General features: G+C 42.3%; 1 long non-coding RNA gene and 1 pseudogene across 3 annotated transcripts; both read left to right on the top strand.

Annotated features, from left to right (window-relative positions):
* The first annotated feature begins 255 nt into the window (after positions 1-255).
* LOC130850090 (uncharacterized) lies at positions 256-12,902 on the top strand. Of its 3 annotated transcripts, XR_009052837.1 has the most exons (4): positions 256-1,634; positions 1,730-4,321; positions 5,275-5,612; positions 8,875-12,902. It is a non-coding gene; the product is annotated as an uncharacterized LOC130850090 (long non-coding RNA). The 3 variants fall into 3 exon arrangements; XR_009052836.1 differs by having other exon boundaries at positions 256-2,127; positions 8,875-12,879; XR_009052835.1 differs by having other exon boundaries at positions 256-4,321; positions 8,875-12,879.
* A 6,377-nt stretch (positions 12,903-19,279) lies between these two features.
* On the top strand, positions 19,280-19,902 carry LOC130849331 (40S ribosomal protein S6-like; annotated as a pseudogene).
* The last annotated feature ends 7,845 nt before the right edge of the window (positions 19,903-27,747 follow it).

Below are 27,747 nucleotides of genomic sequence, written 5' to 3'. Positions count from 1 at the left end.
GCTCTCGCGTGCGGCCGTGCGACCGTCGAGGGCCTGCCCGTCCTGCCACGGGTGACGGCGTCCGGCGCCCGTGTAGGGCCCGCCCGTAGGGCTTGCTCAGGTAACGCGCGGGGGCTCGGCCTGGCTGTTGTTGTACTTCACTCTTGCTGAGCTGATTTAACTCATAATGCCTCACAAAATCTCTTCTCAGTATATTATCGAATTTTAATCACTGAATTTCACAGAAGAAAAAAATTAAAAAAGGGAAGGAAAGCTCAGAAACATTTGAAAATTACCCCATATCACACAACTGGTAAACCCAAGATTTGAACCCATGTTTTAACTACTAGGGCTTCTCTGCTATGACCTGCCCTTAAGACAGAAGCAGGACGTACGACGTGCAGGGGATGGGTTGGGGACATTGGACCCTACTCTCTAAAAGGGCAGCTCAGCTGGCGAGCAGGCCCCCTTGATCCTGTGTGACCCCTACAGATACACCCCCCGGAACCCAGTAGGGCATTACGGATAAACCTGCTAACAATGTGGGCTACGAAAAGAATGCGAGTGACAAGAATAATATACCACAGGGTGGTCGCTGTCAGTTTTCAATACTTGAATGAATATTAATGAAGTGTCGAGGGCAAGGCCGTTTGCTAGGTCACTTAGGGGATAATAAAATTAGCATATGGATAATAGTTGCCAAAGCACATTGGTATGGGAACTACTTAATTCTCACATCCGTGCTGTGAAATAGGCATTATTACTGTCTTCCAGTTCTAGACTCAGGACGGAGGGTCAGAGGGATTAAGTTGTGTGGGCAAGATTTTGTGGTTGATTCAGACCTGAGTCTGGCTGCAAAAACAAGCGCACGTCTTCTGGTTCCACTCCCTGGACTCCTTTCCCTGTGCCTGCTCCTTCCCCCAGATTATGGAGGCTGACATATACGTAAATAAATATAACACGACATAAAAGAGGTAAGTGCACGTAAAGTGCAGAGAGAACACCCAGCTGGAGGGATCGAGAAGGTTTCGTAGAGGCTTCTGTTAACCCGAATATACTCAAGTTCACCTTCAACCAAATCCTTAAGTGACAAGTCAAATGAAGAGGAACCTATAGTCTGGAAAGGTTGAGGAGATGTGCCGAAATACTTCACCAGTCGCTGTAACCGTCTGCAAGCCAATGCAAGATTCTCAAAGCCAGAAACCACGCCCAGCCAACTCAATGAGGCGTGTGCTTGGCTCACAATGGGTGCTGGGTGAAGACTTGTTAAATTTTATTGAAAATGATTTCAACCTAAATAAACACCGGTGAGGAAGAGAAGGAAGCACAGACAGTTGCTCTGACTTGTCCTTTGATTCATTAGCGATGGCATAACTGACCCCAATTGGGGAGGAGGGTGTGTAGGAAGGGGATAAAAAAGTGCCTACACAAAGAGCAGCTTTTACTTTCAGGGAGGCTGTGAAACTTGGGTTCATAGTAGGAGGCTATTATTAACAGAGAAACACCCTGAGTACAAAGAAGAAGGATTTACTTTCAGGGAGACAGGCACTCTAATAGGGCGCTCTTTGTGCTTCCTTGCCAGCGATCCCTTTCAGCAGCTGCAAATCTCTGCAGAGTACCACTGTCAAAAAGGATGACTCCGCTGCCTTCTTGAGGTATCGGACTTCATCTAAAACCAGAAACAAAACCCAATGGTTCTTTGGGCCAACTTGTCCAGCTGCACAGCTATCCCTCTATCTTTTATCTCCAGGCTTGGAATCTATCCATCAGCAACAGTTACACTATTCCTACGTGTCTGTGCCTTCTCCTGTCTGTTTTAAAAGTTGATCTCCTTTCTCCTGGAAATCCACAACATCAGCCAGACATCCCTCCTTGGGGCCATCTCCCTGCCTTTGGGTAGATTCATACATCTCTTCGTTCCTAAGCCAGTACTGATTGAGTACCTGGGTGCTGAGGACGCCGTGCCGAACAGGACAGCTGAGAAAGCAGATTGTGAATGAGAAAACAGACGTCTCCGGGCCTGGACGGCCCAGCTCTCCTCCCGTTGTCGTGATCATGCCTCGCAGGCTCGAGGCCTTGTTACTTCATCCACGGGAAACTTCAGTGTGTCCCCTTGGAAACAGAGAGACTAGCCCGTGGAGCCCTGCGGTAAGAACGCACATCGTTGCTTTGATTGAATGCTTGTGCTCACACACGATCATCCATGTTCAGTTAGTGGCACTCATAGTGGTAATGCTTACTGAGCACTTTCTGTGTATGAGGCCCTGCTCCACGTACATTAACTTCTTTAATCCCCACCACAGCCCCTTTTCCTCGCTTGGCAAATGGAGTAACCAAGGCACGGAGGACTTAAGGACGTGGTGGAGACCTTATGTTATTTTGAAACTCAAGGAACTAGAATAAGTCACCTTTGAACCAACCAGGTTAAGAATGACCAAGGGGGATTGCAAAAAAGAATGCTTAGCTGACCAATGACAACAAGATGTTTAACTGGCTGAAGGATAGCAGCATCTGACAAACCAACCTGGGGGAGAAGAGTGGGGGCCGAAAAGCTGGCACTGCCGCACTTCTGGCTGCGGCTGGGGCTTTCGTCCGCAGCGCTAGCAGGGTTTTATAAGCATTACCTCATCGACCTTCCCAACAGCTCCAGCAAGGCCTGAGTGGTCTGAGGCCACGTGTGGAGCTGGAGCAGCCGAAACACAGGGAGGCCCCGAAACCTCCCAGTAGGGCACCGTCTTCAGTCAGTGTCTACATCCGACCGTGAAGTCTGGCCCTCCGCTGCCCAGGGACAGCCCTCCCGTTGCCCAGACCCCTGCGACATTGTCCTTTATTTATTCCCTGTGCAAACCTGAGTCTCCAGTAATGAGCAATGCTTCCCTCACCTTAGAAGCATTGAAGGCAGGTAAGGATGTGGGAGGAAACAGGAAGAACACCAGTCTGGGGGACTTCCCTGGTGGTCCAGGGGTTAGGACTCTCCACTTTCACTGTCAGGGCCCAGGTTCGATCCCTGGTTGGGGAACTGAAATCCCACAAGCTGTGTGGTATGGCCAAAAAGCAGAAAACCAAACAATACAAAAACACTGGTCTGGAAGTGAGGACCCTGGGATCCAGTACCGTTGGGCCACATGATTTGGGAGAACACATCTCTTCTCTGCTTTCCAATTTCCACTTCTATAAAACAAAGGAAGTGGAGTTAGGCAACTTCTAAGGTACTTCCAATGCCAACAGTCCACAATGGGAGGATGACATCTCTGTGATTTACCAGATCGTAACTGAAGGTTTAATCCGTCGGCTGGTTAGCATTCAAGATTTACATCTTTAGAGCAGAAGTTAACTTTTTTATTTCCACAGAGCATTTTGATAGGATAATGCAAAAAGGCTAGAGGAGGTTACGGAGCAGGAGGTGGGGTCCTCCAGTGAAGGCAAGGACCAAATCAAAGCTGGAAGAGACTTCCCTGGTGGTCCAGTGGGTAAGACTCCGCACTCCCAATGCAGGGGGCAGGGGTCATGGGGCACAGGGCATGGTTCCCTCTCATCCGCTCCCACTATTCCACACTTTCTGAGCCCACAAGTGAATGTGAGAATCTTCCTAAACCTGAATTTTGATGATTAAACAAATATCCACGACCAGCAAATGATTTCAGACCATGTGTCCGGTACCGTCCTAGGCCTTCCACATGCTGCATCTTATTGAATGGAATAATAAGATAGCATGTAATGGAGGTATTAATCGCATTTTACAGCTGGAAAATGGAGGCCCGGAGACAGTAAGAGAATTCCTCAAGGTTTCGTGAGGAGAAGAGCAGGGAGACACAACTTCACGGCTCCTGATTTCAGGGCAGGAATCTCTCCATCCCCGCACGCCTGCTGCCTGGCTCCTCCTGGCTTCCTAGACGTGGTCTAAACGTTTGCCTTGGTTCTGAGGAGCCTCTGCAGAATGGCCCCTGTATGTTTGTATTTTCCCAGTACTCTCCAGTGCATATCAGGCAGATTACTCTCAAGACCTATGTAACGCTTTCCCGGGTCTATTGGTTTGGATGATTTTTCTAACCTCCGTCTGTAACGCTCTCCACCAGACCGCCATGAGCTATTGAAATCCTTGCGTCTTTCAATATCTGCCTCAAATGCTACCTCCTCCATGAAGCCTTCCCTGCCCCACCCTTAGCTTCCCTGTTTGATTTCTGCCCTTTTATGGTAAGTTTTGTCTTGAATTATAATCCTTTCTGTGCACCATAAGAGAAGAGACAATCTTATTCCACTTTGTGACCTCCACCAGTGCCTGATATATAATAGACCACAGGAAGTATTTGCTGAATAGAAGAAAGAATCAGTGAATTAACAGGTAACAAAAAATGCACATTAGCACACACTCTTGGGCCGTGAGACAGACCAATATAACTTAACTAGCTTATACGGGAATTAAAAATGGAAAGTTGATCTCCTTACTATTGTACTAAGTCATTTCCATTGGTTCCTAAATGCTAGTCTATTATGTTTTATTAGAATTTATACTGAGCAAATGTAATGGTTTTTTCCATAAGCTAATCTTCTTCCTCTCAAGGACTATTTTTTATTATGGGATTATTCCCTTCTTGATTTTTTTCTTTTTAAAATGTCCTTTCTCTTATGAAATTACTGTGATTATTGATGATGGTTGAGCTTTTGGTATCCTCATTTAGAGAAATGAAAAGTTGATAACCCTATATTTGCTCCTCTCCAATTGATGTACTTATTGGTTCATTTGGGAACCATTGCCGCTCTGTGACACCCAGGCTGGAGGCCACAGCTCTAATCAGCTGAACTAAGTGAATGAGTCCTGCCTAGCTTCTTAAACAAACTGGCTCCAAATAGCATTCAGAAGAACAAAGCACAAATGTGTTGTTTTTGTGTATCATATTTGCTATGGGAACAGTTATTACTCTCGTTTCAAATATGTTGGTATTTGAACAAGTCGTGGCATATGGGCTAAGTTTTCCTTCTTTTTTCGTCACTAAAAATATAAATCAAATCTTCCTTTAAAGCACTAGTTAGGAGCTGTGCTTCAACTTTTGTGGACCTCTTTCTAAACGGATTTTGAACTGTTGCTGAAGACGGGAAATGGTCGTTGCTTTCACGATGCCCTATAGACAGCTAGAAAAATGTACTGCGCCCTCCCTCTGATGTTTGATCTTTTGGGTCGGACTACTGAGAGGATGCTGAATATGTGATTCTGATGAACAGAAACAAAATCTGGTGGCTTCCTTCTCCGGATTTAGTTTTTCTCATCTGTTCCCCATCTTCCTCCTCATTTTCTAGATCAGAGAACTGCAGCTTCCTGTTTAGTTTCTTCTGTTGTTGATTTAAAGGTTCTGGATAAAACTGGAAGAGGAAAATTACAGCTTGAGCTTGAGCACTTGAAAAGGCAGACGCTTGTGGCATCCAAAATGATATTCCTTGTGAACATGGGTGACTCGACCGTATTTTTGCCACGTGAGAAACACTTGACGATTAGGGTCTTCAGAATGAAAGGCTGGAGCTGAAAAGCAAGGAAAAGCAATCAAATCCGTGGGTTAAAAGTGTGCAGAAATCGTCCTCCATGATTCCCAAATGAAGGAAGTGTCCCTGAAAACAGAAGAAGCACTCCAGTGCTTTAGGTACTCCATTTTAAACCTGCTTAAACCTATTTCTTGTTGCTTTTTAAGACATTTTTTGTTACATTACATTAGTGGACGCAATTCAGGATCATAACAGCCACTTGTAAAGAGAATCAGGAGATTTTTATGTGAAGGTACGTAAGGTTGGACGTGTTTAGAACCACCTGGATGTGTGCAAACGCCATTTTCTCCCCCCGATCTTGTCTGTCCACATTGTTCACACAGAGGGTTGGACACCAGTGCAGCATTCAACGTTTTATTTCATTTGAAACGAATTTTGTTGTTTACCTTCCACAGGCCTCTTAGCTAGTTTGGTTAACTTTCCAAGCAAGGGTGGAAGTGGGAGATGGGAGCAGGCATGTGCAGGTGGGGTCGGAAAAAGATGGTCGGAGCCGCAGCCTGTTCCCAAATCTTGGCCAGCACTTTTTTTTTTTTTTAATTTTTACTTTTTTTACAATAAACTACATATATTTAGAGTGTACTATTTGGTATCCCAATCTCCCAGTTCATTCCCCCCCAACCCTCCCCGCTTTCCCTACGTGGTGTCCATATGTTTGTTCTCTACATCTGTGGCTCTATTTCTGCCTTGCAAACCAGTTGATTTGTACCATTCTTCTATAGTCCACATATATGTGTTAATATACAATATTTGTTTTTCTCTTTCTGACTCACTTCACTCTGTATGACAGTCTCTAGGTCCATCCATGTCTCTAAGAATGTCCCAGTTTCATTGCTTTTTACAGTTGAGTAATATTCCATTGTATGTATGTACCACATCTTCTTTACCCATTCATCTGTCGATGGACATTTAGGTTGCTTCCATGTCCTGACTATTGTAAATAGTGCTGCAATGAACATTGGAGTGCATGTGTCTTTTTGAATTATGGTTTTCTCCAGGTATATGCCCCGCAGTGGGATTGCTGGGTCATATGGTAGTTCTGTTTTTAGTTTTGCAAGGAACCTCCATACTGTTCCCCATAGTGGCTGTATCGATTTACATTCCCACCAACAGTGCAAGAGTGCTCCCTTTTCTCCACACCCTCTCCAGCATTTACTGTTTGTAGATTTTCTGATGATGCCCATTCTAACCGCTGTGAGGTGATACCTCATTGTTGTTTTGATGTGCATTTCTCTAATAATTAGTGATGTTGAGCAGCTTTTCATGTGCCTCTTGGCCAGCCGTATGTCGTCTTTGGAGAAATGCCTATTTAGGTCTTCTGCCCATTTTTTGATTGGGTTGTTTGTTTTTTTGATATTGAGCTGGATAAACTGTTTATATATTTTGGAGATTAATCCTTTGTCTGTTGATTCGTTTGCAAATATTTTCTCCCATGCTGAGGGTTGTCTTTTCGTCTTGCTTATAGTTTCCTTTGCTGTGCAGAAGCTTTGACGTTTCATTAGGTCCCACTTATTTATTTTTGTTTTTATTTCCATTACTCTAGGGGGTGGATCAAAAAAGATCTTGCTGTTATTTATGTCGAAGAGTGTTCTTCCTATGTTTTCCTCTAGGAGTTTTACAGTGTCTTTGGCCAGCACTTTTTAAAGTATGTTATTTTTTCATTAGGAAAAGGGAAAGTACAAATACCTTAAGGAACCCTACATTAATACTGAAAACAAATTAGAATACATTCTTCTAATTGCAATGAGTATATTTTTATACTTAAAACTCATAATTTTTTTCTCACAGTGAAAGCAATCCGTATTTATATCTTTCATTTAAAAAAGACAGAAAAGCAAATGGAAAAAAAGAAACATCTGTAATTTCACCACCCAGAGATATGCCTTATATGTTCTTCCATTTATCTTGTACCAAACTGTGATCATATTGTATATCCTATTTGTAACTTGTTTCTTTCACATAATAGTTATTAATATACCTTGATATTACTAAACATTCGTCTAAAACACCAATTTAATGCATAGAAGAATTCCGTTTTTTGGATGCATTATTTTTGTTTGTTTTTAACCAAACCCCTGTTATAGGATATTTTTGTTATTTTGATAATTTTTGTTTTTATAATAATGCTGTAAGGAATACCCTTGAACATACATCTTTGCCTACTTCACTGATTATTCTTAGATATGGATAAGGTCTTAAATGTGAACTGTCAGTTCATTTTCGTTGAGTCTTTTGCTGCATGTGATATACTGCTCTTCAGAGATGTTGAACCAATTTTCATGCATACCTGAAATATGTAGGAGTACACAATGTTTTTCTAAAATTTTTGCTTCTTTAATTGCTAACTAATGGTGTTAAACATTTCTTCAAATTTTATTTGCCTTTTTTCTCTTATAAGACTAGTTTCCCATTTATCTACTACAGTATTCATCTTTTTGTATTGATTCGTGAGAAACAAATTATGTATTAACTATATTAGCTCTTTGTCTCTCAAATACAGTTTTCCAAATTTATCACTTCTCTTTTCATGTTACAGCATTTTTTTTTTTGACCACACCACACGGCTTGTGGGATCTTAGTTCCCCAAGCAGGGACTGAGCCCCAGGCCTGGCAGTGAAAGCGCCAAGTTCTAACCACTGGACCACCAGGGGATTCCCACTTCCAGCATTTTTTGATGTATTTGTTTCTCTGTAGTCAACTCTGTCAATCTTTTTTTTTTTTTTTTGCCAGTTTCTACCTCAGATGTTAAACTAAAAAAAGCCGTTCCTCCACAGCTACCCCACCCAGAAGGTTGTATAAATGTACATATGAACCAATAAAATACACAGATGCATAAATTCTCACAAGTATTTTTTCTGCAGAGATATTGACTGCACTGTTTTGATCTTAAGAACATTTTTACTCTGTGTAGTAACACAAGCATTTTAGTCAGAATTATACTAACATATTGATTATGAAGATAGTATTTTCACAGTTTGACAGGTTAATCCAAATCTTTGACCAATTTTCTCTACTCTGCAGTTAAACCACTCTCATCTTTTCTTATTTTCTTTTGCTGTTTTACTGAGGTTACTTTTTATTGGGATTATTTCTTTTCCACGTAAATTTACAACCAAGATTTTATTATTTTTTTTTTTGGTAAGACATTTTTGGCCATGCCAAATTCTAACAGCAACCAGGTATTATAAGTTTTCTTTTGTGGCCTACATTTTTAACAAGTTCACCTTTCCTGAGTCACATTTTTACGTCTCTAATTTTGTTTAGAAAATGGGATTCTCCAAGCATCTGTTTATTTATTACAACTTTTACTGTATGTAGCCTGGGCTGGTGTCTTTTTAATTTTGTGTGGATTATTTCTTTTAGTGATTTTCATCATGAATTGGATAAAACACTGATGGGTGACAACGTGTGAGAATGCAGTGTTTCCGTATAGCACACCAGAGAACGGAGTGGGCCCCCTTGCCAGCCCAGGGACAGCAAGTGACACGGTGGTTTAAAATGTGCCCACAAATCCTTCTTCGGGTGATGTTCCCTTCAAAAGATGGAACAGGATCCCCGTCCCTCGAGATTCCCTTCCCTGCTGGAAGAGAGCAGGGAAGACCTGCAGGGGCAGTGTCCATCGCCCAGTCCCTGGAGACCGGGTCGCGAAAGGCACGGCAGCTTCCTGCTCCCTCTCTGATCACTTGCTCCTGGAAACCCCGCTGCCACCTCATAAGGACACATGCGGTTTCTGGAGAGGCCCACTCCGTGGAGACCTGAGGCCGTCCGGCAGCAGCCCAGTGTGGGCACCACCTTGACAGCGGAGCCTCTGGTCCCCGGCGCCCAGCAAGCCATCGGGAGGGGCCGCCAGCCCCCTGGGAGGCTGAGCCACAGGGACTCAGCCAGACTGCTCCCGGATCGCTGGCCCTCAGAGACTGTGTACCATAGTTTTGGGTGAATTTGTTCTCAGCGGTCGTGACGGGGAGGTGACAGAGGTTGGGAGGAGGGGTCATAGAGGAGGTGGCACCCGGGCAGTGGTTTGCTGCCCATTTGTTCTCAGCAGTCGTGACGGGGAGGTGACAGAGGTTGGGAGGAGGGGTCCTAGAGGAGGTGGCACCCGGGCAGTGGTTTGCTGCCCATCAGGGATGCTACAGCTGATGTCTCTCTCTACTGCCCTGCCACCCCTCAACCCCCTCTCCTTTCAGCCTCACCTCCCTGCCTTCCGGTCCTTACCTTTCTTTCCCTCCCCGTCACTCTCTCCCCGTCCTTTCCTCCTCCCAATCACACAGCCATAGGAAGGGTCGTATAAACCATTCTTGACTTTTGGTAAGAATACACTTTGATGATCATGTCTCACCCCCACTGAAAACATTCACTTCCACGTACGGACTCCTATGGGATGGAGAGGTGCTCCACCCCCCTTCCATCTTCCTACCACGTTCTTCACTCTGTGCCCACGGGGGATGTGCAACACAGGATTTCAAAGGAACAGTTTGGGAAACAAGTACTTTATTTATAGCTCAGGGGTTGTTTAAAATTAACTGTAATACAAGGGTGAGTCAAAAATTATCTGTACTCTGGCTGTAGAATTCATTTTAATGAACTTTCAGAAAAGACAAATACATCATTTTTCAACATAATCTTCTTGCTTTTCAATACACTTTATCCATCTGTCAACAAGCTTTCGTATTCCCTCATTAAAAAAATGTTTCAGGCTGAGCTGCGAGCCACAAGTGCACCACTGTCTTCATCAGAAGTGAATCTTCATCCTCGTAGGGCTGCTTTCAGGGGACCAAACAGGTGAAAGTCTGATGGAGCAAGATCAGGACTGTAGGGAGAATGCTTTAACACCTTGAAATGAAGTAATCCACAACAGACTTAGGTTTTGAAAAGTTTGTGCAAGATGGGTACTGAAACAACTCACGGAAGAGCGTAAACAGAAGCGTTTGGATATCTGCAAACAAAATTTGGACCGATACTCTAAGGAAGGTGGAAGTTTCTTAAAGAGAATCATTACTGGTAACGAGACCTGGTTTCATCACTACGAGCCTGAGAGTAAACAGCAGAGTATGGAAGGGAAACATCCTCAGTTGCTGACCAGGAAAAGTTCAAAAGTCAACCATCAGCTGGAAAACTGATGCTTACAGTTTTCTGGGATTCTCAAGGGCCAGTATTGGAACATTATCAGAATAAAGGTTCAGTGATCAACAGTGCTTGTTACAGTGCGATGCTTATTGAAGAGCTGAAGCCCAAACTTTGAATTAAACGCAGAGAACTGCCATCCAAAAGTGTTGTGATCTTGCATGACAATGCATGTCCACACACTTCTGCCCACACTGTCGACACTCTGCAAAAACTTCGTTTTGAGGTGTTAAAGCATCCTCCCTATAGTCCTGATCTTGCTCCATTGGACTTTCACCTGTTTGGTCCCCTGAAAGCAGCCCTACAAGGACAAAGATTCACTTCTGATGAAGAAATGAAGATAGCAGTGCACTTGTGGCTCGCAGCTCAGCCGAAAACATTTTTTAATGAGGGCATACGAAAGCTTGTTGACAAGTGGATAAAGTGTATTGAAAAGCAAGGAGATTATGTCAAAAGATGATGTATTTGTTTTTTCTGAAAGTTCATTAAAATGAATTCTACTGCCAGAGTGAGGATAATTTTTGACTCACTCTTGTGGAAAAATGGGGATCTTAAATAGTCAGGTTAGATACTCGTTTTTTTAAAAAATATAAATTTAGTTATCTGTTTTTAAAAATTTTTGTCTGCATTGGGTCTTCGTTACTGCATGCAGACTTTCTTTAGTTGTGGAGAGCAGGGGCAACTCTTTGTTGCAGTGTGAGGGCTTCTCATTGTGGTGGCCTCTCTTGTTGCAGAGCACAGGCTCTAGGTTCACGGGCTTCAGTAGTTGTAGCGTGCAGCCTCAATAGTTGTGGCATATGGGCTTAGTTGCTCTGTGGCATGTGGGCTCTTTCTGGACCAGGGCTGGAACCCATGTCCCCTGCACTGGCAGGCGGACTCTTAACCACTGCTCCACCAGGGAAGTCCCAATAATCAGGTTTTCAATGTGTTTACTCCCGTCATTCATATAAATAAACCATTTTAATTGCCTCTTCATTTTTTTAAACAGGTCTCTTGACCAATATTCCCTGGGGTCCATCAGCTGCAATATGTTTTGTGTCTTGAGGTAATTTCTTTCCTTGGATAAACTGTTTTCTACCAGGCACTTCCAACTAAACATCCAAAAGGATAGTATGTCATTTTACAGAATAATTGTATGTAATAAAACAATAAAGCCTCAAAATAATGATGTGTTATAGCAGGACCTCATTACACAGAACTATGTCTCCTGAAACATAATAACAAACACAGTAAGCGTTTGAACTATGCTCGTCTGTAAGTCGCACACCAGCCTGGCACCCAGGCCCAAACAAAATTCCAGCGTAAGAAAAGAGGATCATTGCCGTAATTTTAAATCTCCTGATGAAGGTTAGAAGCAGCGTTCAATTTAGAAAAATCACTCAGCATTGCTTCAGCTGATGAAATGCTGGAATAACAATGGTAATTCCAAGGACTACGTTGTGTTGCTTTAAACATTCCGAGGGGACTAGAGAAAAATGCTGAGTAAAACAAGGAAGGGAACAGTCCAGCCTGGTGGAAAGATGGACCGAGTGGCCGCAGAGGCCTTGTTCAACCCTTGAATTCCGTGACACTTCAGTGGCTCCTCACAATTGCATGAAAGTTAATAAGAATGGTTTTGTCATACTCTTTTTTAAAAAAATCTATTAATTATTGTAGTTTAGAACAACATTATATGGTCTTTACTACAAGGTGTTTTTTTAAACTGATTCAGTAGGATCCCAGGTCCTTTTTTGCAGAGGAAATTCTCTAAAAGAAAACAAATTACTCACACTTTTCCCAGGCAAATATTTTCGTTCTTTCTAGAACCCAAATGGAACTAAAACTTCATTATGTAACAAATACTTGCCAAGAGGATGATTGGGTTTTGATCAAAGGTCTTATTGAAACACACACTCTGCTAATTGCATCCTTTCCCAAAACTTCTTAAAATAAAAAGTGAGAACACAGCTAACGAAGGGAGATCTCTTGGAGCAAAGTTGTGTGATGAAGAAAGTGTTCCAGCCAAGTTACACATCTCAGCAGAGGCAGGTTTGAGTGGCAAGTGCTGGGCAGGACGGAACCCTAAGTGCAGCAGAGCCCCAAGAACAAAGAAGCATTCAGGAGACACCCCACGACTCCACGCTCCAGTCTCTCACTGCTAAACACGAGGCTGCTGGAGCTGTTAGTGCAGTTTGTCCGGAAAACTCACGGGCATGGAAAGAAACACATGAAAGTGTACCTGGCATCTGCCAGTTCACTGCACTTCTAATAGACCAAATATTATTTTGGCACGCATATTATGTCATTAGCTAATAATGAGCTTTTACCGTTCCACAAAACTAAGACACTTCAAGCTCAACATCTCATTCTCCCAATTTGATTTTTGTTTGCTCTTTAACTTCACATTCTGCCTTTTTTTTTTTTAAGAAATTTTTTAAAAATTCATTTATTTATTTATGTTTTGGTTGCTTTGGGTCTTTGTTGCTATGCACGGGCTTTCTCTAGTTGCGGAGAGCAGGGGCTACTCTTTGTTGCGGTACGTGGACTTCTCATTGCAGTAGTTTCTCTTGTTGCGGAGCACGGGCTCTACTCACCTGGGCTTCAGTAGTTGTGGCACTCGGGCTCAGTAGTTGTGGTTCATGGGCTTAGTTGCTCTGTGGCATGTGGGATCTTCCCGGACCAGGGATCAAACCTGTGTCCCCTGCATTGGCACGCGGATTCTTAACCACTGCGCCACCTAGGAAGTCCCCACATTCTGTCTTAAAGCACATAACCACTTCCTAACCATCAAACAATCATCAAAAAACTTTGGTTTACTGTTTAAATTTGATATAATTCACTTTTTTTTTTTAAAGAAATCATCGTGGAGGTGTGTAGAGGCCAGCTTCTTCTCTGCAGGTTGTAATCTTATTTTAGGGCCTAATTAGAGAAGATTCTTCTTTGATATTTTACTGGACTTCAAGGAATGAGTTACAGAGAATGTTCTGGAAAAGCAGAAACAAAATAGCGTAAGAATGGATTCATGTAACAGTGCTTAACATGTTTTATTCTCAACTTGCCCATTTTTAATTCCCTATATCACTCATCAATTAAAATACCCCCAAACAGAAGCAGCATGCCCAATTAGCCTTTTAAAAAAGGCTTAAAAATGCCAGAGGGAGACCACACAGGTGCGAAAGTTCACTCACCGTGGATGTGCCTCTGCTGCCGTTTCTCTCAGCCTGGAGCTGTCCCTTGAGCGGCCCTCGCACCCCACCCCCGCCCAGCACGCTTCGGGGCAGGCGGAGACCCAGGTGCATGAGGCAGTGCCCTGAGGAGAAAGAATCACTGCATCCAGGTGCCCCCGGGGCTGTGAGCCCTTCAGGCTCTGCACCTGAGCGCAGGGCGACTTACCTCACTGGGACTCAGTTTCCCCGTTTTGAAGACAGGTGTTGAAGAAGGCGTTAGGCACAGCCTAAGTTAAATTAAATCACATTTGGCGTCTAAGTCTGCCTTTTAAAATAGGTTCCATAATTACATAAAGAATTACCCACTTGGGCTTCCCTGGTAGCACAGTGGTTAAGAATCCGCCTGCCAATGCAGGGGACACAGGTTTGAGCCCTGGGCCAGGAAGATCCCACATGCGGCGGAGCAACTAAGCCTGTGCACCACAACGACTGAGCCTGTGCTCTAGAGCTTGCGAGCCACAACCAATGAGCCCGTGCGCCACAACTACTGAAGCCCATGTGCCTAGAGCCCGTGCTCTGCAACAAGAGAAGCCACTGCCCTGAGAAGCCCACGAACCGCAGTGAAGAGTAGCCCCCACTCTCTGCAACTACAGAAAGCCCGAGGGCAGCAATGAAGACCCAACACAGCCAAAAAAGTAAAATAAATAGATTTATAAAAAAGAATTACCCACTCTATAAATATATACAATGGGATACTATTCAGCCACAAGAAAGAATGAAAGGATGCCCTGTGCAGCAACATGGATGGACCTAGAGATGATCACACGAAGTGAAGTAAGTCGGAGAGAGAAAGACAAATCATATGACATCACTTCCATGTGTAATTTAAAATATGACGCAGGTGAACCTGTCTATGAGACAGAAACAGACTCAACAGACGTAGAAGACAGACTTGTGATTGACAAGGGGGAGGGTGATGCTAGCAGATGTAAGCGATCACACACAGGATGGATAGAAACAGGGTCCTGCTGTCGAGCACGGGGACCCACGTTCAACAGCCTATGATAAACTAGAATGGAAAAGAATATTTTTTTAAAAAGAACATGTATATATATACACATAACTGAATCACTGTGCTGTACAGCAGAAATTAACACAACATTGTAAATCAACTCTACTTCAATAAAAATATTAAAATTGAAAAAAATACAAATACATTTGTAAGGTGTTATTTTCAACATACTCCCTTTATTTTGGGTCTTGGGCCGGCGTCTTTAAAACTTCCTTTCCTTTCCTGTGGTTGCTTTCTCCTCCCGGTTGCTCAGGGGTATTCCTCTTTATCCCTGTGTCCCCCCAAGCCCGGTTCTCTTTTTCCTTCATCATTCTCCCAATTTTATTACATGCTACTGTGTCTTCACTCTTCCACCCTAGTGAAGTCATTTCTGAAAACACTGCCTGATTTTAAATGATTTATTCATTTGCTGTGTGATAAGTAGAAAATGCTCGTATTAAATCAAGGTATCATAAGACATTCCTACTCAAGTTCAAAATGTTAGAATAATAGGACTTGTATTCAGCAACTACTGCAAGTATTTGAAGATATAAATCAGGCAGGACCGGTTTTGCTTTGTTTAAAAATATTTCAGGAAACTTACTTAGAATATTTCAAAAACTTTACAGAAAGTTACAGAAAATGACAAAGTACTGACCATTGATTTTTGTCAAATAGGAGTATTTTGCTATATTTGCTCCAAGTTTTTAAAAATAAAATGTTACAGGTGCCGTTAAAATCTTCTATATACTTTCCCCTCCCATTCCTCACCCTCTGCCTCCCATGTGTATATTATACACCAAATGTTTTCTCCCTTTCGTCTTTTTACAATTTATTACACATGAATGTGTAAAAGATAAAACACATTACTTGACATATGCTTGTAAATTTTATATTAATGATATCAGACCATCTTTCAATGTTAACATTTACCTATGATGACCCACTGAACTCAAGCTCATTCATTTTGATTGTTGTATAGCATTCTTTTATATGAATATACCAACTTATGGATCCACTGTACTATTGGAGGATATTTAGATAGTTCCTGATTGTTTGCTGTTGCAAACACTGTTACAATAAATATTCTTGTATCTGTTTTCTTGGGCACATGTGTGAGAGTTGCTGAGGGTTATGAAGATGTGTCTTTTCAACGTAAATATGTATTTCTCAATGGTTCTCAACAGGTTGTGAGTTTCCCCTGGTCCACATCCATACCAGCGCTTGATGTCATCAGACGTTCACATTTTTTCTGACCTGACCTATGGAAATGCTAGCTCATTTTCATTATAATTTGCATTTCTCTGGCTGCAAGTTAGAGAATTTTTGTTTCATGTTAATTGAATTTCTTCTGTGACTTGCCGATTTGCATCTTTTGCCCTTTTTGCTTTTGAGTTGTCTCTACTTTACTTAGATTTTTCCTTTGTGCTTTGTGTGAGATAGGTATGTAATTTTATTTTTTTCCACATGATTAATCAGTTTTACCACCATCAATTGCTGAAGCATCCTTTCCCCCCAAATTTGTAATGTTGTATACAGTTTCCGTGCAGGAATGGTTTCATTTTGCAAATCTTTGCTTTGTGTGGTTGATCTATTTTTCTACCACTGAATCAATATTAATTATAATAGCCACAGTCTTAATCATCATAACTTATAATAAGCTTTCTTACATGGTAGGGAAAATTCCTTTACCTTGTTCTTTTTCTTTGAAAGCATCTATTCATATAAATTTTAGAATTCATTGGTGAAAACCCTGTCGAGATTTTGGTTGGAAATACTGTGAGTTCAGAGATTAATTGGAAGAGAATGGACATTTTTACAATGTTGAATCTTCCAATAAACAAGATATAGCTCTACATTTATGTCTCCTTTTATTTATTTTGATTAGTTTCAGATTTTTTTTAAAGGTTCCCAACATGTTTTGTTAGATTTACTCCTAAGAACCTTATGGGCTTGGTACTATTATACTGATCAAATGTAGAAATGCAATCTGGTTTTTTAAAACTTTACTGTTAGTCCTATTAACTTATTGATTCTCTGAATTTTCTATGATAACTGTGATAATTGGTCATTTGGGAATTACTATAGTTTAGTTTCTTTTTTTCCCCCCAACTTTTGTACTTTTTTTTCATCTCTTACTGCTGAGGCTTCAACCTCTAATACAATGATGAATGTAAGCAGTGATAACAGATACCTTTGATTTGTTCTTGACTTTAAAAGTCCTGCTTCTAACAATTCACAACTAAGTACCATGTTTGCATCGGGTTTTGGTAGACAACCTTTACAAGATTAAGGAAGTTCCTTGTTATTCAAAAAGCTTTTTGTTTAGTTTTAATCAAAAGTGAGTACCAGTTGTGATATGAGCTACATTAGTGCATTTTTGCATTTATGTTCATAACTGAGATCATCTCTGAGTTTCCTTTATATTCTTTCCACAACATTTAGATTATGCCAGCTTCATAAATGTTGTCAGTACACATTCTTTTTCTAGCAACTGAAATTGATTCTGTAAAATAGGATTATCTCCTTGTTGGCAGTTTGATTGAACTTTCCTGTGAAACTGTCCAGGCCAGATAGTGTTTTTGTAGGAAGGATTTTAACCTTTGAATTAATGTATTTAAAGGTTAAAAGTCTGTTCAGTCTTCCTATTTCTCCTGAGTCAGTTTTGATCAGTTACATTTTTCTAGAAAAATTTCCCTTTCATTTGTGTTTTCAAATTTATTTACATAGACTTGCTCCTAGCATTTTCTCATCACTATTTCAATTTCTGCTTAATCTCCTGGCTATTTCCCTTTTCTCATTCCCAATATTGCTTCCTTGTGTTTTCCTCCTGTTTTCTGATTAGTCTTGCCAGAAGCATGTCTATCTCATTAATAGTTTTAAACACTAACCTTTGGGAAGTTTCCTGGACATCCAGTGGTTAGGACTTGGCACTTTCGTTGCCAGAGACCGGGGCTGATTCCTGGTCAGGGAACTAAGATCCCACAAGCTGTGCAGCACAGCCAAAAAAATAAGTAAATAAATAAAAACTAACTTTTGTTTTGATTGATCTAGTCTCCCTTTGTTTTCTGTTTTGTTAATCTCTGCTCTTACCTTTATTTCCTTCATTCTATTTTCTTTGGGTTTACACTGCTGTTCTCTTTATTACGTCTAAGGTTGATTCTAGCTCACTAATTTTTACTTTTTTTCCTTTTTTAAAAAAATATTTATATATTTATTGGCTGCTTTGGGTCTTCATTGCTGCTCGGGGACTTTCTCTAGTTGTAGTGAGCAGGGGCTACTCTTTGTTGCAGTGTGAGGGCTTCTCATTGCAGTGCCTTTTCTTGTTGTAGAGCACGAGCTCCAGGCACGTGGGCTTCAGTAGTTGTGGCACATGTGCTCAGTAGTTGTGGCTCACAGGCTCTAGAACACAAGCTCAGTAGTTGTGGTGCACGGGCTTAGTTGCTCTGCAGCATGTGGGATCTTCCCGGCCCAGGGCTCAAACCTGTGTCCCCTGCATTGGCAGGCAGATTCTTAACCACTGCCCCACCAGGGAAGCCCTTTTTTACTTTTTTTAATGTGACTATTTAAGGCTATAAATTTCCGTCTAAGAACTCCTTAGTCTTTGGCCCACAAGTGTTGATGTATAACACATTCATTATTTTTCAGTTATAAGAATTGTCTAGTGTATATTATTACTTCTATCTTGACATGATAATTAATTGTGATTTTATTAAGAACAATTTCAAAGCAATATATTCAGAGAGCACACCCTATGCATGCTCTTGTGTGGCGTATTTTATATATGTTCCATGTATGCTTGGACAGAATGGACGTTATCTAACTCTTTGTTGCAAGGCTCTTTATACATGCATCAGATTAAGGTTGATACATGTGCTGTTCAAGCATCTGTATCTTTTCTAATTTTTGTCTGCTTTCTATGTCAATTACTAAGAGAGGAATATTAATATTTCCCCCATGCTTGTTGATTTTTCAGTTTCTCCTTGTAGTTTTGACAATTGTGGCTTTATATATTCTGAAGCTATGTTATTAGGTGCATACAAGTTTAGAATTATTATATTTTTCTGGAAAATGGTTTCCTCTTATCATCAGACAGTTACCCTCTTTGTCCCTGATAATGCTTTTTGGATTAATTGTGGAGCTTTCTTTTGTTAGAATTTACCTAACATAGCTTTTCCCATCCTACTTTTTCACCCTTTTGGTGTCCTTACACTTTAAGTTTCCTGCTTATTGATAAAAAACAAAGAGGGTGTCCTTGAGGCTCATTTCCTCCCACATTTGGTAGCTTAAGGAGAAGGTAGCTCAGCAGATTCACTCAATGGAAGGACAGGATGATACCAGCATCTTAGTAGTGCCAGCTTTCTCTTCCTGGTAACTCCATTTCTTCCATCAAGAAGCTCCCATTGGCTGTCTTTTTCATGGTGCCTCAGAGGCAGTTGGCCACTTCAGGATGAAGCTGAACATCTCTTTCCTGGTCACTGGCTGCCTGAAACTCATTGAAGTAGACGATGAACGAAAACTTCATACCTTCTATGAGAAGCGTGTGGCCACAGAAGTCTACCTGCTACCAAGTAAGGGGCATTCCTGTTACAGACCAGGAGGACTGGAGAAAGAAAGAATGAATCGGTACGAGGTTGCATTGTGGATGCCAATCTGAGTGTTCTTAATTTGGTCATCATAAAAAAGGGGAGAAGGATATTCCTGGACTTGCTGATACAACTGCGACATGTCCCCTGGGGCCCAAAAGAGGTAGCAGAAGCCACAAACTTTACAATCTCTCTCTATGTCCACCAGTATATTGTGAGAAAGCCACTAAACAAAGAAGGTAAGAAACGTAGGTCCAAAGCACCCAAGATTCAGTGTCTTGTTGCTCCACATGTTCTATAACACAAACATTGGCATATTGCTCTGAAGAAACAGCGTACTAAGAAAAATAAGGAGGAGGCTGCAGAATATGCTAAACTTTTGGCCAAAAGAATGAAAGAGGCCAAAGAAAATTGCCAGAAACAGATTGCCAAGAGACAGAGGCCATCCTTTCTGACAGCTTCTACCTCTGAGTCCAGTCAAAAATGAGATGTCCTAAGAGCAACAAATAAATAAGATCAGACTTTAAAAAAAAAAAAAAAGGCTCTCATTGTTTTGCTGTAAACTAGATGTTCCTTAGCTCTCCTTCCAGCTTCCTTAGAGATATGTAGAACAATGAAGGGGGTCCCCCTCTCTTTGGATCCTGTGAGTCAGTCACAAAGTCCCCACGTGAGCACATTTCTCTGGGGCTAATGAGAGATGGGAATATCACGTGCCCTCTGTTATTCTCGGCCTCTAAGTTTCCTCAACAAACACTTTAGTTTTCCATTGCACATAGCTAGTGATGTATATTAATCTGCTCAGGCTGCCAGAACAAACACTATAGACTGTGTGGCTGAAACAACAGAAGTTAATTTTCTCCTAGTTCTGGAGGCTTGAAGTCCATGATCAAGGCTCCAGATGACTCAGTGTCTGGTGAGAGCTCGCTTCCTGGCTTGTGGACAGTTGTTTTCTCACTGTGCCTTCACATGGCCTTTCCTTGGTACACGTGCACACACACACACACACACACACACACACACACCAAGCTCCCTGATGTCTCTTCTTCTAGGGACACTAATTCTATCAGATCAGGGCCCCACCCTTATGACCTCATTTAACCTTATTTCTTCCTTAAAGGCCCCATCTCCAAACATAGCCATACAAAAGGCTGGAGAAAAACTCCCATATAAGCAGTGAGAGGTAAGGTAAATGATGTAAGTTTATTTTCATATTTATTTAAATTTGGAGAATTTATGAGAAATGTTTAGTCAAATATCTCCTAATAAATTTGGTATGAAAATCTCAACATGCACCAAGTCAACTATTACATGAAGCATTAATCATTCTGTTATTACTCTAATATTAGCCAAGAAGGTTTTCATCTTGCACAGCATCTATAATATAGAGTAGATGAGGAAATCATCTTAATGCATTCTGTAACTCATTCCTTAAAATTAAATATCAATTAAAATTGTTTTGCCTAAATTCTAAAGTGTCTTTTGAAGGAAATTTGAAATTACTACTCTTTTTTTGAAACTGAATTTACATTTATTGGTTTAAAATAAGATGGAAGAAAGCATTTAAGATATAATTACAAAATATATTTCCATGCTTTGATCACAGTTTTCTTTTATTTAACTGACCAACTCCCAGTCCCAATCTTATTGGCAAAACAAGCTTCTCTTATTTATGGTCCTGAGTCATGGAGGTGGTAGGTTAGAAGGGTTAGGATGACAGGTCTATCTTAGTCTTAGGTATATCTTACTGCAAAGATTGTACCCTTAACCACTATGTTTTTTTTTTTTTTAATTTTTATTGCAGTATAGCTGATTTACAATGTTGTGTTACTTTCTGCTATATGGAATTCCTACTCATTCAATATTCAGAGAGGGAAATTTTTGATAGACAAATCAATAACATATTGCTTTAAAAATGTTTTCTAGAAAGTGTTTTAAATAAGATACGTAAAATGATAATCATTCTTTTCGATAATCAATTTCCAATCCTTGCAATTAGGTGCAACTTTGCCTACCAAAAACCTTGAAAAAGCTGACGTACACCTACACTAGCAATAAAAACTGTCGTAAGTCCTTTACGTGATGCTTGGGTGAAATCACCTTCTAAATACTCAGCTGCAATGACATGACAGGGTTTCTTAAATAGATCTGTTTTGATTTTGAGCAATAGAAATCCATTCAAGCTATCCTGGAAAATATAAAGGGAGTTTATTATAAGTAATTAGCTTTATCACAAGGAACCTCAAGAATAGGGCAACATGAAGGATTAGACATGGAAACAAGAGCACTAAATTAGAAACCTAAGCCTCTGCATTCATCCTTGGGGACTCTGTGGCTTCCCGTGCTCATCACATTTCTCTCTCTCTCTCTCTGCAGACCTCGCTCTTTGTGCTCATAGTCAAACCTTCGCTCCCAGCCCTGCCTTCCGATCACTCACTCCTGATTACCTGCATCCGACAGAGATTGCCCAGCCCTCTAATTCCGGATCTCTAAGAGGGAGAATCTCATTGGCTGTTCAGGACAGGGCTGCCCCCCTGCCCCAATCAGCCGTGAACAAGGAGTGAGAGGGCAGGAGCAGTTCCCACAAGCGGACACGCTGGCTTCCGGGAACAACATGTGGCTTTTGGGTTGGTATCATTTGGAGAAGGTAGATTTACTCAGATTACGTGTGTGGATCGCACAGTGCTGTTGGGTGTTTCAGAAAGGAGACTTGAAAGTAGGAAACCCTCGGCCTATGGGGCATAAACAGTTGTGTATCACCTCAAATTGTTATATTTACACATCTCTGGTTAATTACAATGTAAACCTGAAAATGTATGAAAGCACATTCTTTACTTTCACATAGTCACATCTAACAACTCGAGGCTCAAGGCTCAGGAGTAAAGGTGATTTTTTTCAGCAATTATCTAAAAAGTTTAGAATTCTTATTCTCATTCACCAAACTCAGGAAGGAACCTATTAATTTTGGAGTTGGTTTATAGCTGGAGCTTCGTGAGATTAAATGCAAGTTTGAGAGATGTGACGGTTTCTTTTTCTCAACCATCATATTTGGAAATATAAGGCACGCTCCAATTTTACAAAGAAATCTTTCACTGGGGAAATTAAAGACTTGTCCTCACATGGGCATTCATCTTACCTTGCCGTCCGTCCCTTCTTCCCAGGACCCCCGCATCGGTCCCCGGCCTCTGGCCCCTTTGCTCTTTGCCTGCATCCCAGGCCGGTCTGCTCGCTCTTAATGGTCCCTCCCGAGATCCTAGCGGAGGTTGGAGCCCAGGCTTTCCACCATGGGGACAGAGATCACATGTCAGACATGTTTCTTTAAACACCCCGAATTAGTTTTAAACAAGCGAGAGGCTGTTTACCTGTGGAGTAAGCAAACTCAGATCCAGGTGATGACAGACAATTCCATTTCTGGGCTTGTTTTATTGAATTAGCCAGAGAATTAACATGGCAATTAAAACCCACCAGAAATGAAACCCACAGTGGTCACTGCAGCACTGTTTACAATAGCCAGGACGTGGAAGCACCCTAAATGCCCATCTACAGAGGAAAGAATAAAGAAGATGTGGCTCATATATACAGTGGAATACTACTCAGCCATAAAAAGGAATGAAACTGAGTTATTTGTAGTGAGGTGGATGGACATAGGGTCTGTCATACAGAGTGAAGTAAGCCAGAAAGAGAGAAACAAATGCTGTATGCTAATGCATATATAGGGAATCTAGAAAAATGGTACAGATGAGCCCAGTGACAGGGCAAGAATAAAGATGCAGGCGTAGAGAATGGACTTGAGGACATGGTTGGGGGGTGAGGGGCAAAGGGGAAGCCGGGATGAAGCGAGAGAGTAGCATAGGCATATACACACTACCAAATGTAAAATAGATAGCTAGTGGGAAGTTCCTGCATAACACAGGGAGATCAGCTCGATGATGGGTAATGACTTAGAGGGCTGGGATAGGGAGGGTGGGAGGGAGTTGCGGGATGGAGGGGATATGGGGATATACGTATAAATACAGCTGATTCACTTTGTTGTACAGCAGAAACTGGCACAACAGTGTAAAGCAACTATACTCCAATAAAGAGCTAAAAAAAAAGAATCTCATATACCAATTACATATTCAATATTAAAACAAGTGGCCATGAAAAAAACAACCCACCAGATAATCTCATCATCTTTCATTTGGCAGTTTCTCGAGATAAAGCATGGCTCTTTGCTTCTTTGGGGAGCAAACGCTGATCCTGTCCTTAACTTGCCCTGTGCCGTCATAGCTCAAAGGACTCCTGGTGACTAATGGGGAAAGAATTGGAAAACGGAAGTTAGGATACAAGTTTCAACTTTTAGAGAATGAGAAGCCTTTGGGTTAAGCCTCTCTTTACATCGTTTCAGTCTTTGAAATAAATCGTGATTGACTCATGGCCCAGCTATTTTATTTCTAAAGGACTGACATTTTGATTTTTAAACTGACAACAGTAAAAAAAGTGAAAGTCTTTCTCTGAGAAACTGGCATCCTTTTAGATCATTTCTGTAGCTCTCCAGAAATGATGTTGTAGAGGGCTAATGATATATAACCAGATTAGCAGAGCAAAACAGTTCACATCACCTCATTCGGTTCCACTAATATGCTTACTGACTATGTAGAGGAAAATATATTGTTGTTCCCATTTCAAAAACAGAGAAAGTGGCACAAAGCCCTTTTAGAATCCCGGCCCCCAGATCACTGGCCAAACGGGAAGCGAGCCGGGGGCGCTCTGCCCTGCCTCCCATGGTTTCACGAGCTGCCTTCTTTCCTGTTTCCTGGCTCTTCCGTGTTGAAACGCTTCGTGCCTTCAGCTGGGAAATTCCTTCATTGGAAATACAGTTAGGTCATTCTGGCCTTTTGGGAGTGGCTGTGAAATGACTGATCCTTGTGTTTTGGTTTGTGTCGAGATGTTTCAGAGCTGGGTGGTCCAGAAGATAACTTAGGGGCCCTGAGGACGTGCAGGAGGCCCCCAGGCGGCGGGAAAGCACTGAGTTTCAGCAGCATCCACACCACCAAGAAACACGCCCGAGAATCCACTGAGGCTAAGTCTGGAGACACAAGACCAAAACAAATGACTTACCATGATTAGACACTGCCCTCGAGGAGCTTCTAATGAGACGCGGGGCATAGATGTGAAAGCAGATGACAACACAAAGTAATAAGGCTAGGGGTACAGTGAGCGCGTTTTTCAAATGAAATTGGGTCCTGTGGACTAAGGGGACCTCTGTGGACGGAATCTCTCATTTCACTGCTGATCAGCAGTATGGAGTTCAGAGGAAGGGGTGATTCTTAAGCAGCTGGGCTGGTTGGTTAGATCTTGTGGAGGAGGCGTGTCTTGAAGGGAAGACTTCAAAGAGCACTGGAGCGAAGCCAGTCAGGAGGTAAGGGAGGCGTGACAACAGATGAGGAGATGGCATGGGTGTGGGACATCCACGTAACATTGGTTGGAATAGTGGGAACACGTCATTAAGAAGTAACCTTGACGCGCACGTCAGGGCCAGGTGGTAGAGGGCCTTGAATGCTGGCGAAGGACGTACGACTGTACAGGTATCGAATGGGCGGAACTTGGGTGGATGCAATTAGGAAGTGATGTTACCCATCACCACTTTCTGAAAACGCACTCCAAATAAGATTTCTCTTCTTCCCCCCGGGAGTGACCTTTTGAGCAGCGCCCATAGTTTTCAGGGCAAACGTAGGGCTTTGACTAAATCTAAACAAACATGCCCGTCCCTCCTCCGGTCGGAGCTCCTCTGCTGCCCTCAGCTCAGGCCAGACCCACGGTTTGGGAGCCAGCAGCGGCTGGGATCTGCTCCGTTCCTGCTCTGTCTCCTCCCCACCATGGCTCTTGGCTTCTTGAGGGTTGGAGACTGTGGAGGAGAAGGGATTAGAGGGAAAGAGGCAAAGGCTGTTCCTCACACCTGGTGGCGTTTGTGCTTCTCGCGTGGCCACCTAGTGCGTGGTGGGCACCCAAATACTGGCTCTTTCACACGGCACGTAGCGAGGTCTCTGGAAGTCCCACTGGAGGTCCTGACACAGCACTGTTTCTGGCCTTTATCTCCTCCATCCTCTGTTGGGATCCAGGCAGACAGTTCTCTTGGATGGGGTTCTTCCGAGGCCATCCTCTCCCAGCTACTCGTCATGGTACCACTTGGTCCACAGGAACATCGCACATCCTTCTCCCCAGAACTGGATGATGCTCCCCATAGCAGCAGACTGTTCCCTCTGCTGCCTTTTCTTCCTGCCCTGACTCCACGGGCCACTCCAGCTCGCCTCCCCACCCTACGAGTTTTCCTGGGGAGAGTTAGATACTAGTCTCTACCTTCATCCTGTATGACCCAGTTTCCTGGGGACATTTTCTCCCCCAAAAGTTATGTTCCATTGTAGTAGCAAAACATCCAGCTAGAAAGTGGGATTCCAATCTCCCCTCTCGTAGACGGCGCCAATCTCTATAAACGGAGCAACTGGGATCCCTTCTTTTGGTTTGGAGGTGGGGGGGGAAACAAGCTACAAGAGTCTGTACTCACATGAGTTCCTTTACCACCAAGAATCTCATTGATAAGTCTCTTCTCTGACGAAGGTTGGAAATGGAGATGGTATTGATTATTGATGGACCCATTTGGTCACCTCCTAGTTAGTCCTGCGGGATGTCTAGTCTCTTTCTTAAATACGGGTGCACTGTCACCCGTTGTCCAAGCCTTGAGGCTTTGGCTGAAATACTGAGGCAAAATCTCCTTCCACGTCCTGTGACATGGGCAGTGGGAGTCCGAGGAAGAGGAAGGCACAAGGAAAGGGAACACGCTTACATTTGCTGCGTTACAATTGCTCTTTAATGCATGGAACGCACTCTGCCCATGGGGGGGTTGTGCGTGCGGTGGGGGCTTTCCTTACCAATCAGCTATAGCCCTTCGCGTGCTGGAGACAGCAGCCCTCTTCCTGTCGTAAGCACAGTCAGTGTGCTTTCCTGCTTCTTGATCTATTTGCTGCGTTTGTATCTGGCACAACCTGCCATTCACACATTTTTAATCCTTGTGTTGCCAAATAGGTCTTTTTGAAAACCAGCATCTGGACTTTCCTATCTTAGTTGAGAAGGTCTTTCGCTCTAAGACCACATGTTGTCACCTAGCTATTCCCGTGACATTTTAATTGTCTTATAACTCCATGCGGTATGGCATAGGATATGTGGTGTTCTTTCCCAGATGAAGAACCAGTCATGCTGGCACCATATGGTAATAAACGAGTCTTTCCCCCCAAATGGAAACACCCTTTGCCTTACGTCAAGTTCACCCGTGCCCTGGGGTCTATTCCTGGACTCCGATGTGTTCTACTGACCTGAGTGGCCCCAGACCACTGCCGCAGAGACTGGCTTGCAGTTGCTTTGTGGCTGCATTCTGACGCTTTGGGAGGCAAGCTCTCCACTGCGAGCCTTCGTTTTGACACTTTTTTTATGTTCTTGAGCTTTGTTTCTCCCTGTGAGCTCTGAGATATTTTCATCCCACATTTTCTCGCCCCCACTTGACACAACAACCACAATCTTAGTTAGAAGTCTAATTGGAATTGCACTAAATTTCTGTCAATTTTGAGAGATTTGTCATTTTTAAACTGTCTTCCCATCCAAGGACATGGTAAATCATTCCATTCTGTTCAGATCTCATTCTAAGCCCTTCAATAAGGTTTTTTTTTTACTTTTCTTCATATAGGCCCTATGCCTTTAAAAAACATAGCTACATACCTCCAATAACAAATGGTATGTATTTCTCTCATTTTTAGTGCCCTTTGAAATACTGAAAAAATTTAGAAGCTATTATTTTTTATTGAAAATTTAATTGAGATCATGATAGATTAGCAAGCAGTCTTAAGTAACAATACAGAGAGATCCCATAGACCTTTTTCCCCAGTTTCCCCGATAGCAACATTGTGCAAAACTGTAGCACAATATCAGAAGCAGGGTATGGACATTGTACAATCCACCAACTGTACTCAGAGTTCCCCAATGTTACTTGTATTTGTGGGGGGGTGTGTTTGTGTGTGGTATATTTAGTTCTATACAACGTTACTACATGTAAATTCGTGTATCCACCATCACGGTCCAAGTACTTACTCAGTGAAAGAGGGGTGGAGGGGAAGATACTATGTACTCCATCACCACAAGGAACCTTCCTGTTATTCTTTTATAACCACCCTCACCCACCCTACCTCTCTTATCCTTAGTCCCTGGCAACCACTAAACTATAATTTTGCCATTTCAAGACGTTACATAAATGGAATGATATAGCATGTAACACTTTGGGGATTGGTTTTTTTGCCCTCAGCATAAT

Source organism: Hippopotamus amphibius, chromosome 3 (assembly GCF_030028045.1).
Source record: "Hippopotamus amphibius kiboko isolate mHipAmp2 chromosome 3, mHipAmp2.hap2, whole genome shotgun sequence".
Classification (NCBI taxonomy): Eukaryota; Metazoa; Chordata; class Mammalia; order Artiodactyla; family Hippopotamidae; genus Hippopotamus; species Hippopotamus amphibius.
The sequence above is the reverse complement of the archived record's forward strand: the minus strand, read 5'-3'. Positions and strand labels throughout refer to the sequence as shown.